Here is a 9,934-nt window from a genome sequence, read left to right as displayed (position 1 = left end):
GCTCGGTGGTGTGTGAGGAGCAGCACTACTGTTGGTATACTCTTCCATACCTGGGGTGGTCCCCGATCTCTTACTATAGGGGTCGCTCTGCTTCAGGAGATATTTGCCTTCCGAGTCCCTAGCGCCCCCTCTAAAAATAAAGGTGATGGTGACGGCGGCGGCAGCAGCGTGCAAACGGCATCACTGCGGATATCGGAAGCGCTGAGCGCCGTTCCCATTTATTAGATATATCTATATATCGCGCAATTACTAAATGTGGGTGGGTTTTCTGGGTATGCACCTTAACCCTGGCTGTGCTCAAAGCTGTGACCATGCAGCAAGCTTAAGCCTATAGGGAACCATGTTAAAAATGGTTTTGAAGCAAAAGGTGGCACTGTGTGCTCATTTGCATGTCATTTCCCAGAATTCCTTGCTACAGTGAAAGTGCTGGGTGATAATGATGAAAGGCGGGGTTGCAGACCTGCCTAAGACATGCAGATGAGCTTACAGTAATATATCCATTTGCTACATGCTTTGCTGTGGAGGGTATTTGTCACTTTTTTTACTCACCATAACTTAACTAAGTATATATATATATATATATTGCTGTCCTACTTAATATAGATAATATATATAAACTATATATCCCCCCCACTGATCCTCCCTCCTCCCACTGATCCTCCCTCCTCCCACTGATCCTCCCTCCCCCCCCACTGATCCTCCCTCCCCCCCACTGATCCTCCCTCCCCCCCACTGATCCTCCCTCCCCCCCACTGATCTTCCCTCCCCCCACTGATCCTCCCTCCCACTGATCCTCCCTCCCACTGATCCTCCCCCCCACTGATCCTCCCTCCCCCCCACTGATCCTCCCTCCCCCCCACTGATCCTCCCTCCCCCCCACTGATCCCCCCCCCACTGATCCCCCCCCCCACTGATCCTCCCTCCCACTGATCCTCCCCCCCACTGATCCTCCCTCCCGCTGATCCTCCCCCCTCCCACTGATTCTCCCCCCTCCCACTGATTCTCCCCCCTCCCACTGATCCTCCCGCTGATCCTCCCCCCCACTGATCCTCCCCCCCTCCCACTGATCCTCCCCCCCTCCCACTGATCCTCCCCCCCTCCCACTGATCCTCCCCCCCTCCCACTGATCCTCCCCCCCTCCCACTGACCCTCCCTCCCCCCACTGATCCTCCCCCCCTCCCACTGATCCTCCCTCCCTCCCACTGATCCTTCCTCCCCCCCACTGATCCTCCCTCCTCCCACTGATCCTCCCCCCCACCACTGATCCTCCCTCCCCCCCACTGATCCTCCCTCCCCCCCACTGATCCTCCCCCCCACTGGTCCTCCCTCCCCCCCACTGATCCTCCCCCCCTCCCACTGATCCTCCCTCCCCCCACTGATCCTCCCCCCCCTCCCACTGATCCTCCCTCCCCCCCACTGATCCTCCCTCCCCCCCCACTGATCCTCCCTCCCCCCCACTGATCCTCCCTCCCCCCCACTGATCCTCCCCCCCCCCACTGATCCTCCCCTTCCCCCCACTGATCCTCCCCCCCCCACTGATCCTCCCCTTCCCACTGATCCTCCCTCCCCCCACTGATCCTCCCTCCCCCCCACTGATCCTCCCTCCCCCCCACTGATCCTCCCCCCCTCCCACTGATCCTCCCCCCTCCCACTGATCCTCCCCCCCTCCCACTGATCCTCCCCCCCTCCCACTGATCCTCCCCCCTCCCACTGATCCTCCCCCCTCCCACTGATCCTCCCCCCTCCCACTGATCCTCCCTCCCCCCCACTGATCCTCCCCTCCCCCCCACTGATCCTCCCCCCCTCCCACTGATCCTCCCCCCCTCCCACTGATCCTCCCCCCCTCCCACTGATCCTCCCTCCCACTGATCCTCCCTCCCTCCCACTGATCCTCCCCCCTCCCACTGATCCTCCCCCCTCCCACTGATCCTCCCCCCTCCAACTGATCCTCCCCCCCGCTGATCCTCCCCCCCGCTGATCCTCCCCCCACTGATCCTCCCCCCACTGATCCTCCCCCCACTGATCCTCCCCCCACTGATCCTCCCCCCTCCCACTGATCCTCCCCCCACTGATCCTCCCCCCACTGATCCTCCCTCCCACTGATCCTCCCCCCACTGATCCTCCCCCCACTGATCCTCCCCCCACTGATCCTCCCTCCTCCCACTGATCCTCCCCCCTCCCGCTGATCCTCCCCCCTCCCGCTGATCCTCCCCCCTCCCGCTGATCCTCCCCTCCCGCTGATCCTCCCCCCTCCCGCTGATCCTCCCCCCTCCCGCTGATCCTCCCTCCCTCCCGCTGATCCTCCCTCCCGCTGATCCTCCCTCCCGCTGATCCTCCCTCCCTCCCGCTGATCCTCCCTCCCTCCCACTGATCCTCCCTCCCTCCCACTGATCCTCCTTCCCCCCCACTGATCCTCCCTCCCCCCCACTGATCCTCCCTCCCTCCCACTGATCCTCCCTCCTCCAACTGATCCTCTCCCCTCCCACTGATCCTCTCCCCTCCCACTGATCCTCTCCCCTCCCGCTGATCCTCTCCCCTCCCGCTGATCCTCTCCCCTCCCGTGATCTCCCCCCACTGATCCTCCTCCCTCCCACTGATCCTCCTCCCTCCCACTGATCCTCCCCCCTCCCACTGATCCTCCCTCCCTCCCACTGATCCTCCTCCCACTGATCCTCCCTCCCTCCCACTGATCCTCCCTCCCACTGATCCTCCCTCCCACTGATCCTCCCTCCCACTGATCCTCCCTCCCAATGATCCTCCCCCCACTGATCCTCCCCCCCACTGATCCTCCCCCCCACTGATCCTCCCCCCACTGATCCTCCCCCCCACTGATCCTCCCCCCACTGATCCTCCCTCCCACTGATCCTCCCTCCCTCCCTCCCACTGATCCTCCCTCCCGCTGATCCTCCCCCCACTGATCTCCTCCCTCCCACTGATCCTCCTCCCTCCCACTGATCCTCCCCCCTCCCACTGATCCTCCCTCCCTCCCACTGATCCTCCCTCCCTCCACTGATCCTCCCTCTGCAACTGATCCTCCCTCCACTGATCCTCCCTCCCACTGATCCTCCCTCCCAATGATCCTCCCCCACTGATCCTCCCCCCACTGATCCTCCCCCCCACTGATCCTCCCCCCACTGATCCTCCCCCCCACTGATCCTCCCCCCCACTGATCCTCCCCCCACTGATCCTCCTCCCTCCCACTGATCCTCCCTCCCACTGATCCTCCCTCCCTGTCACTGATCCTCCCTCCCTCCCACTGATCCTCCCCCCCACTGATCCTCCTCCCCCCACTGATCCTCCCCCCACTGATCCTCCCACTGATCCTCCCTCCCCCACTGATCCTCCCTCCCCCCCACTGATCCTCCCTCCCCCCACTGATCCTCCCTCCCCCACTGATCCTCCCTCCCCCCCACTGATCCTCCTCCTCCCACTGATCCTCCCTCCTCCACTGATCCTCTCCCCTCCCACTGATCCTCTCCCCTCCCACTGATCCTCTCCCCTCCCACTGATCCTCTCCCCTCCCACTGATCCTCCCCCCCCGCTGATCCTCCTCCCTCCCACTGATCCTCCTCCCTCCCGCTGATCCTCCCCCCTCCCACTGATCCTCCCTCCCACTGATCCTCCCTCCCTCCCACTGATCCTCCCTCCCACTGATCCTCCCTCCCACTGATCCTCCCTCCAATGATCATCCCCCCACTGATCCTCCCCCCACTGATCCTCCCCCCACTGATCCTCCCCCACTGATCCTCCCCCCACTGATCCTCCCCCCACTGATCCTCCCCCCCACTGATCCTCCCCCCACTGATCCTCTCCCCCACTGATCCTCCCTCCCTCCCACTGATCCTCCCTCCCTCCCACTGATCCTCCCTCCCTCCCACTGATCCTCCCTCCCTCCCACTGATCCTCCCTCCCTCCCACTGATCCTCCCTCCCTCCCACTGATCCTCCCTCCCTCCCACTGATCCTCCCTCCCTCCCACTGATCCTCCTCCCTCCACTGATCCTCCCCCCCACTGATCCTCCCCCCACTGATCCTCCCCCCACTGATCCTCCCCCCACTGATCCTCCCCCCCACTGATCCTCCCTCCCCCCCACTGATCCTCCCTCCCCCCACTGATCCTCCCTCCCCCCCACTGATCCTCCCTCCCCCCACTGATCCTCCCTCCCCCCACTGATCCTCCCTCCCCCCCACTGATCCTCCCTCCCCCCCACTGATCCTCCCTCCCCCCACTGATCCTCCCTCCCCCCACTGATCCTCCCTCCCCCCACTGATCCTCCCTCCCCCACTGATCCTCCCTCCCTCCCGCTGATCCTCCCCCCGCTGATCCTCCTCCCGCTGATCCTCCCCCCTCCCACTGATCCTCCCCCCTCCCGCTGATCCTCCCGCTGATCCTCCCCCCCACTGATCCTCCCTCCCGCTGATCCTCCCCCCTCCCACTGATCCTCCCCCCTCCCACTGATCCTCCCGCTGATCCTCCCCCCCCACTGATCCTCCCCCCCTCCCACTGATCCTCCCTCCCCCCCACTGATCCTCCCCCCCTCCACTGATCCTCCCCCCTCCCACTGATCCTCCCTCCCCCCACTGATCCTCCCCCTCCCACTGATCCTCCCTCCCTCCCACTGATCCTTCCTCCCCCCCACTGATCCTTCCTCCCCCCACTGATCCTCCCTCCCCCCACTGATCCTCCCTCCCTCCCACTGATCCTCCCTCCCTCCCACTGATCCTGCCTCCCCCCCACTGATCCTCCCTCCTCCCACTGATCCTCCCCCCCCAACCACTGATCCTCCCTCCCCCCACTGATCCTCCCCCCCCCTCCACTGATCCTCCCCCCCCTCCCACTGATCCTCCCCCCTCCCACCCACTGATCCTCCCCCCTCCCACTGATCCTCCCTCCCTCCCACTGATCCTTCCTCCCCCCCACTGATCCTCCCTCCCCCCACTGATCCTCCCTCCCTCCCACTGATCCTCCCTCCCTCCCACTGATCCTCCCTCCCTCCCACTGATCCTCCCTCCCTCCACTGATCCTGCCTCCCCCCCACTGATCCTCCCTCCTCCCACTGATCCTCCCCCCAACCACTGATCCTCCTCCCCCCACTGATCCTCCCTCCCCCACTGATCCTCCCTCCCCCCACTGATCCTCCCCCCCTCCCACTGATCCTCCCTCCCCCCCACTGATCCTCCCCCCTCCCACTGATCCTCCCTCCCCCCCACTGATCCTCCCTCCCTCCCACTGATCCTCCCCCCCTCCCACTGATCCTCCCTCCCTCCCACTGATCCTCCCTCCCCCCACTGATCCTCCCTCCTCCCACTGATCCTCCCTCCTCCCACTGATCCTCCCTCCCCCCACTGATCCTCCCTCCCCCCCACTGATCCTCCCCCCCATCCCACTGATCCTCCCCCCCATCGATCCTCCCCCCTCCCACTGATCCTCCCTCCCCCCCACTGATCCTCCCTCCCCCCACTGATCCTCCCTCCCCCCCACTGATCCTCCCTCCCTCCCACTGATCCTGCCCCCCCCACTTATCCTCCCCCCTCCCACTGATCCTCCCCCCCTCCCACTGATCCTCCCTCCCACTGATCCTCCTCCCTCCCTCCCACTGATCCTCCCCCCTCCCACTGATCCTCCCTCCCGCTGATCCTCCTCCCTCCCACTGATCCTCCCTCCCACTGATCTCCCTCCCACTGATCCTCCCCCCACTGATCCTCCCCCCTCCCACTGATCCTCCCTCCTCCCACTGATCCTCCCCCCACTCACTGATCCTCCCCCCACTGATCCTCCCTCCTCCCACTGATCCTCCCCCCCTCCACTGATCCTCCCCCCTCCCACTGATCCTCCTCCCTCCCACTGATCCTCCCCCTCCCACTGATCCTCCCCCCTCCCACTGATCCTCCCCCCTCCCACTGATCCTCCCCCCTCCCGCTGATCCTCCTCCCTTCCACTGATCCTCCCTCCCACTGATCCTCCCTCCCTCCCACTGATCCTCCCTCCCTTCCTCTGATCCTCCCTCCACTGATCCTCCCTCCCACTGATCCTCCCCCCCACTGATCCTCCCCCCCACTGATCCTCCTCCCACTGATCCTCCCTCCCTCCCACTGATCCTCCCTCCCTCCCACTGATCCTCCCTCCCTCCCACTGATCCTCCCTCCCTCCCACTGATCCTCCCTCCCTCCCACTGATCCTCCCTCCCTCCACTGATCCTCCCTCCCACTGATCCTCCCTCCCTCCCACTGATCCTCCCTCCCTCCCACTGATCCTCCCTCCCTCCCACTGATCCTCCCTCCCTCCCACTGATCCTCCCCCCCACTGATCCTCCCTCCCCCCCACTGATCCTCCCCCCACTGATCCTCTCCCCTCCCACTGATCCTCTCCCCTCCCACTGATCCTCTCCCCTCCCACTGATCCTCTCCCCTCCCACTGATCCTCTCCCCTCCCACTGATCCTCTCCCCTCCCACTGATCCTCTCCCCCCACTGATCCTCCTCCCTCCCACTGATCCTCCTCCCTCCCACTGATCCTCCCCCCTCCCACTGATCCTCCCACTGATCCTCCCTCCCTCCCACTGATCCTCCCTCCCTCCCACTGATCCTCCCTCCCTCCCACTGATCATCCCTCCCTCCCGCTGATCCTCCCTCCCGCTGATCCTCCCTCCCGCTGATCCTCCTCCCGCTGATCCTCCCTCCCGCTGATCCTCCCTCCCTCCCGCTGATCCTCCCTCCCGCTGATCCTCCCTCCCGCTGATCCTCCCTCCCTCCCACTGATCCTCCCCCCACTGATCCTCCCCCCCACTGATCCTCCCCCCACTGATCCTCCCCCCCACCGATCCTCCCTCCCACTGATCCCCCCCCACACTGATCCCCCCCCCACACTGATCCCCCCCCTCACTGATCCTCCCTCCCCCGCTGATCCTCCCTCCCCCCGCTGATCCTCCCTCCCCCGCTGATCCTCCCTCCCGCTGATCCTCCCCCCGCTGATCCTCCCCCCCGCTGATCCTCCCCCCCGCTGATCCTCCCCCCGCTGATCCTCCCCCCCGCTGATCCTCCCCCCCGTTGACCCTCCCCCCCGCTGATCCTCCCTCAGAACGGAGGTCTGACGCTGACCGGCAGGAAGCTGATCGTGGACCTGGCGGTCAGCAGAGGGGAAGCAGAAAAACTGCGGGACAAGAAGGTCAAAAAACCAACAGGCACCAGGAAATCTGTACCTGGCCAGAGAAGGATGTGAGTGCGGCCGCGAGCCTGTCCTGCCATCATATGCACAGCGCCGTACCCTGTGTGACCCCCGGGCTCCCCCCATCATATACACAGCGCCATACCCTGTGTGACCCCGGGCTCCCCCTATCATATACACAGCGCTATACCCTGTGTGACCCCCGGGCTCCCCCCATCATATACACAGCGCCATACCCTGTGTGACCCCCGAGCTCCCCCCATCATATACACAGCGCCATACCCTGTGTGACCCCCGGGCTCCCCCATCATATACACAGCGCCATACCCTGTGTGACCCCCGAGCTCCCCCCATCATATACACAGCGCTATATCCTGTGTGACCCCCGAGCTCCCCATCTCATACACAGCGCTATACCCTGTGTGACCCCCGGGCTCCCCCCATCATATACACAGCGCTATACCCTGTGTGACCCCCGGGCTCCCCCCATCATATACACAGCGCTATACCCTGTGTGACCCCCGGGCTCCCCCCATCATATACACAGCGCTATACCCTGTGTGACCCCGGAGCTCCCCCCATCATATACACAGCCTATACCCTGTGTGACCCCCGAGCTCCCCCCATCATATACACAGCGCTATACCCTGTGTGACCCCCCCAGCGGTCCCCCATCATATACACAGCGCTATACCCTGTGTGACCCCCGAGCTCCCCCCATCATATACACAGCGCTATACCCTGTGTGACCCCCGAGCTCCCCCCATCATATACACAGCGCTATACCCTGTGTGACCCCCGAGCTCCCCCCATCATATACACAGCGCTATACCCTGTGTGACCCCCGGGCTCCCCCATCATATACACAGCGCTATACCCTGTGTGACCCCCGGGCTCCCCCATCATATACACAGCGCTATACCCTGTGTGACCCCCGAGCTCCCCCCATCATATACACAGCGCTATACCCTGTGTGACCCCCGAGCTCCCCCATCATATACACAGCGCTATACCCTGTGTGACCCCCGGGCTCCCCCATCATATACACAGCGCTATACCCTGTGTGACCCCCGGCTCCCCCCATCATATACACAGCGCTATATCCTGTGTGACCCCGGGCTCCCCCCATCATATACACAGCGCTATATCCTGTGTGCCCCCGAGCTCCCCCATCATATACACAGCACTATATCCTGTGTGACCCCCGGGCTCCCCCATCATATACACAGCGCTATACCCTGTGTGACCCCCGGGCTCCCCCCATCATATACACAGCGCTATACCCTGTGTGACCCCCGGGCTCCCCCATCATATACACAGCGCTATATCCTGTGTGACCCACGGGCTCCCCCATCATATACACAGCGCTATACCCTGTGTGACCCCCGAGCTCCCCCCATCATATACACAGCGCTATACCCTGTGTGACCCCCGGGCTCCCTCATCATATACACAGCGCTATACCCTGTGTGACCCCCGAGCTCCCCCATCATATACACAGCGCTATACCCTGTGTGACCCCCGGGCTCCCCCATCATATACACAGCGCTATACCCTGTGTGACCCCCGAGCTCCCCCATCATATACACAGCGCTATACCCTGTGTGACCCCCGAGCTCCCCCATCATATACACAGCGCTATACCCTGTGTGACCCCCGAGCTCCCCCATCATATACACAGCGCTATACCCTGTGTGACCCCCGGGCTCCCCCATCATATACACAGCGCTATATCCTGTGTGACCCCCGGGCTCCCCCATCATATACACAGCGCTATATCCTGTGTGACCCCGGGCTCCCCCCATCATATACACAGCGCTATACCCTGTGTGACCCCCGGGCTCCCCCATCATATACACAGCGCTATACCCTGTGTGACCCCCGAGCTCCCCCCATCATATACACAGCGCTATATCTGTGTGACCCTGAGCTTGACACAGAAAGAAGAGAATGATCACAGTCGGAGAGGGGGGAGGATGTGGGAGGGGGGAGGATGTGGGAGGGGGGAGGATGTGGGAGGGGGGAGGATGTGGGAGGGGGGAGGATGTCTCACAGTGCTGCTGCACCAGATTATTCCGGGGGCATCTCCCGCGCGTTTCTGTGGCCGTGTGTTTTCTTGGTGCAGTGTTTTTGCCCCAGGAGACTTGGATAAGTAAAGTTAATGCCGCCGGTTCCTGCCGCTGTAATGTAACGGAGACGGGGGACCTCTGATCCATTCAGTCTGTCATTGTGACTGTGCGGTGACACACACTGTGACTTTGCGGCATGCAATGTGGTGGTAGTAATTCAGGGTGAGGGGGCGCGGGGGCCGGGTGAGGCGGCGCGGGGGCCGGGTGAGGCGGCGCGGGGGCCGGGTGAGGCGGCGCGGGGGCCGGGTGAGGCGGCGCGGGGGCCGGGTGAGGCGGCGCGGGGGCCGGGTGAGGGGGCGCGGGGGCCGGGTGAGGGGGCCGGGGGCTGGGTGAGGGGGCCCGGGGGCTGGGTGAGGCGCCACGAGGGTCGGTGGCGCAGATTTGTCTCATGAGAGCTGTAGTCCCCTGTTTTCTAACCGTTCTTCCCTGTAAGACCCTCGCAGCGCGTTCAGGCGGGAGGGGCTGTGGGGCGGGAGGGGCTGTGGGGCGGGAGGGGCTGTGGGGCGGGAGGGCTGTGGGGCGGGAGGGGCTGTGGGGCGGGAGGGGCTGTGGGGCGGGAGGGGCTGTGGGGCGGGAGGGGCTGTGGGAGGGGAGGGGCTTTGGGAGGGGCTGCGGGAGAGGAGGGGCTGCGGGAGAGGAGGG

This window comes from Ascaphus truei, unplaced genomic scaffold (genome assembly GCF_040206685.1).
Source record: "Ascaphus truei isolate aAscTru1 unplaced genomic scaffold, aAscTru1.hap1 HAP1_SCAFFOLD_704, whole genome shotgun sequence".
Taxonomy (NCBI): Eukaryota; Metazoa; Chordata; class Amphibia; order Anura; family Ascaphidae; genus Ascaphus; species Ascaphus truei.
This window is presented reverse-complemented; position numbering follows the sequence as displayed.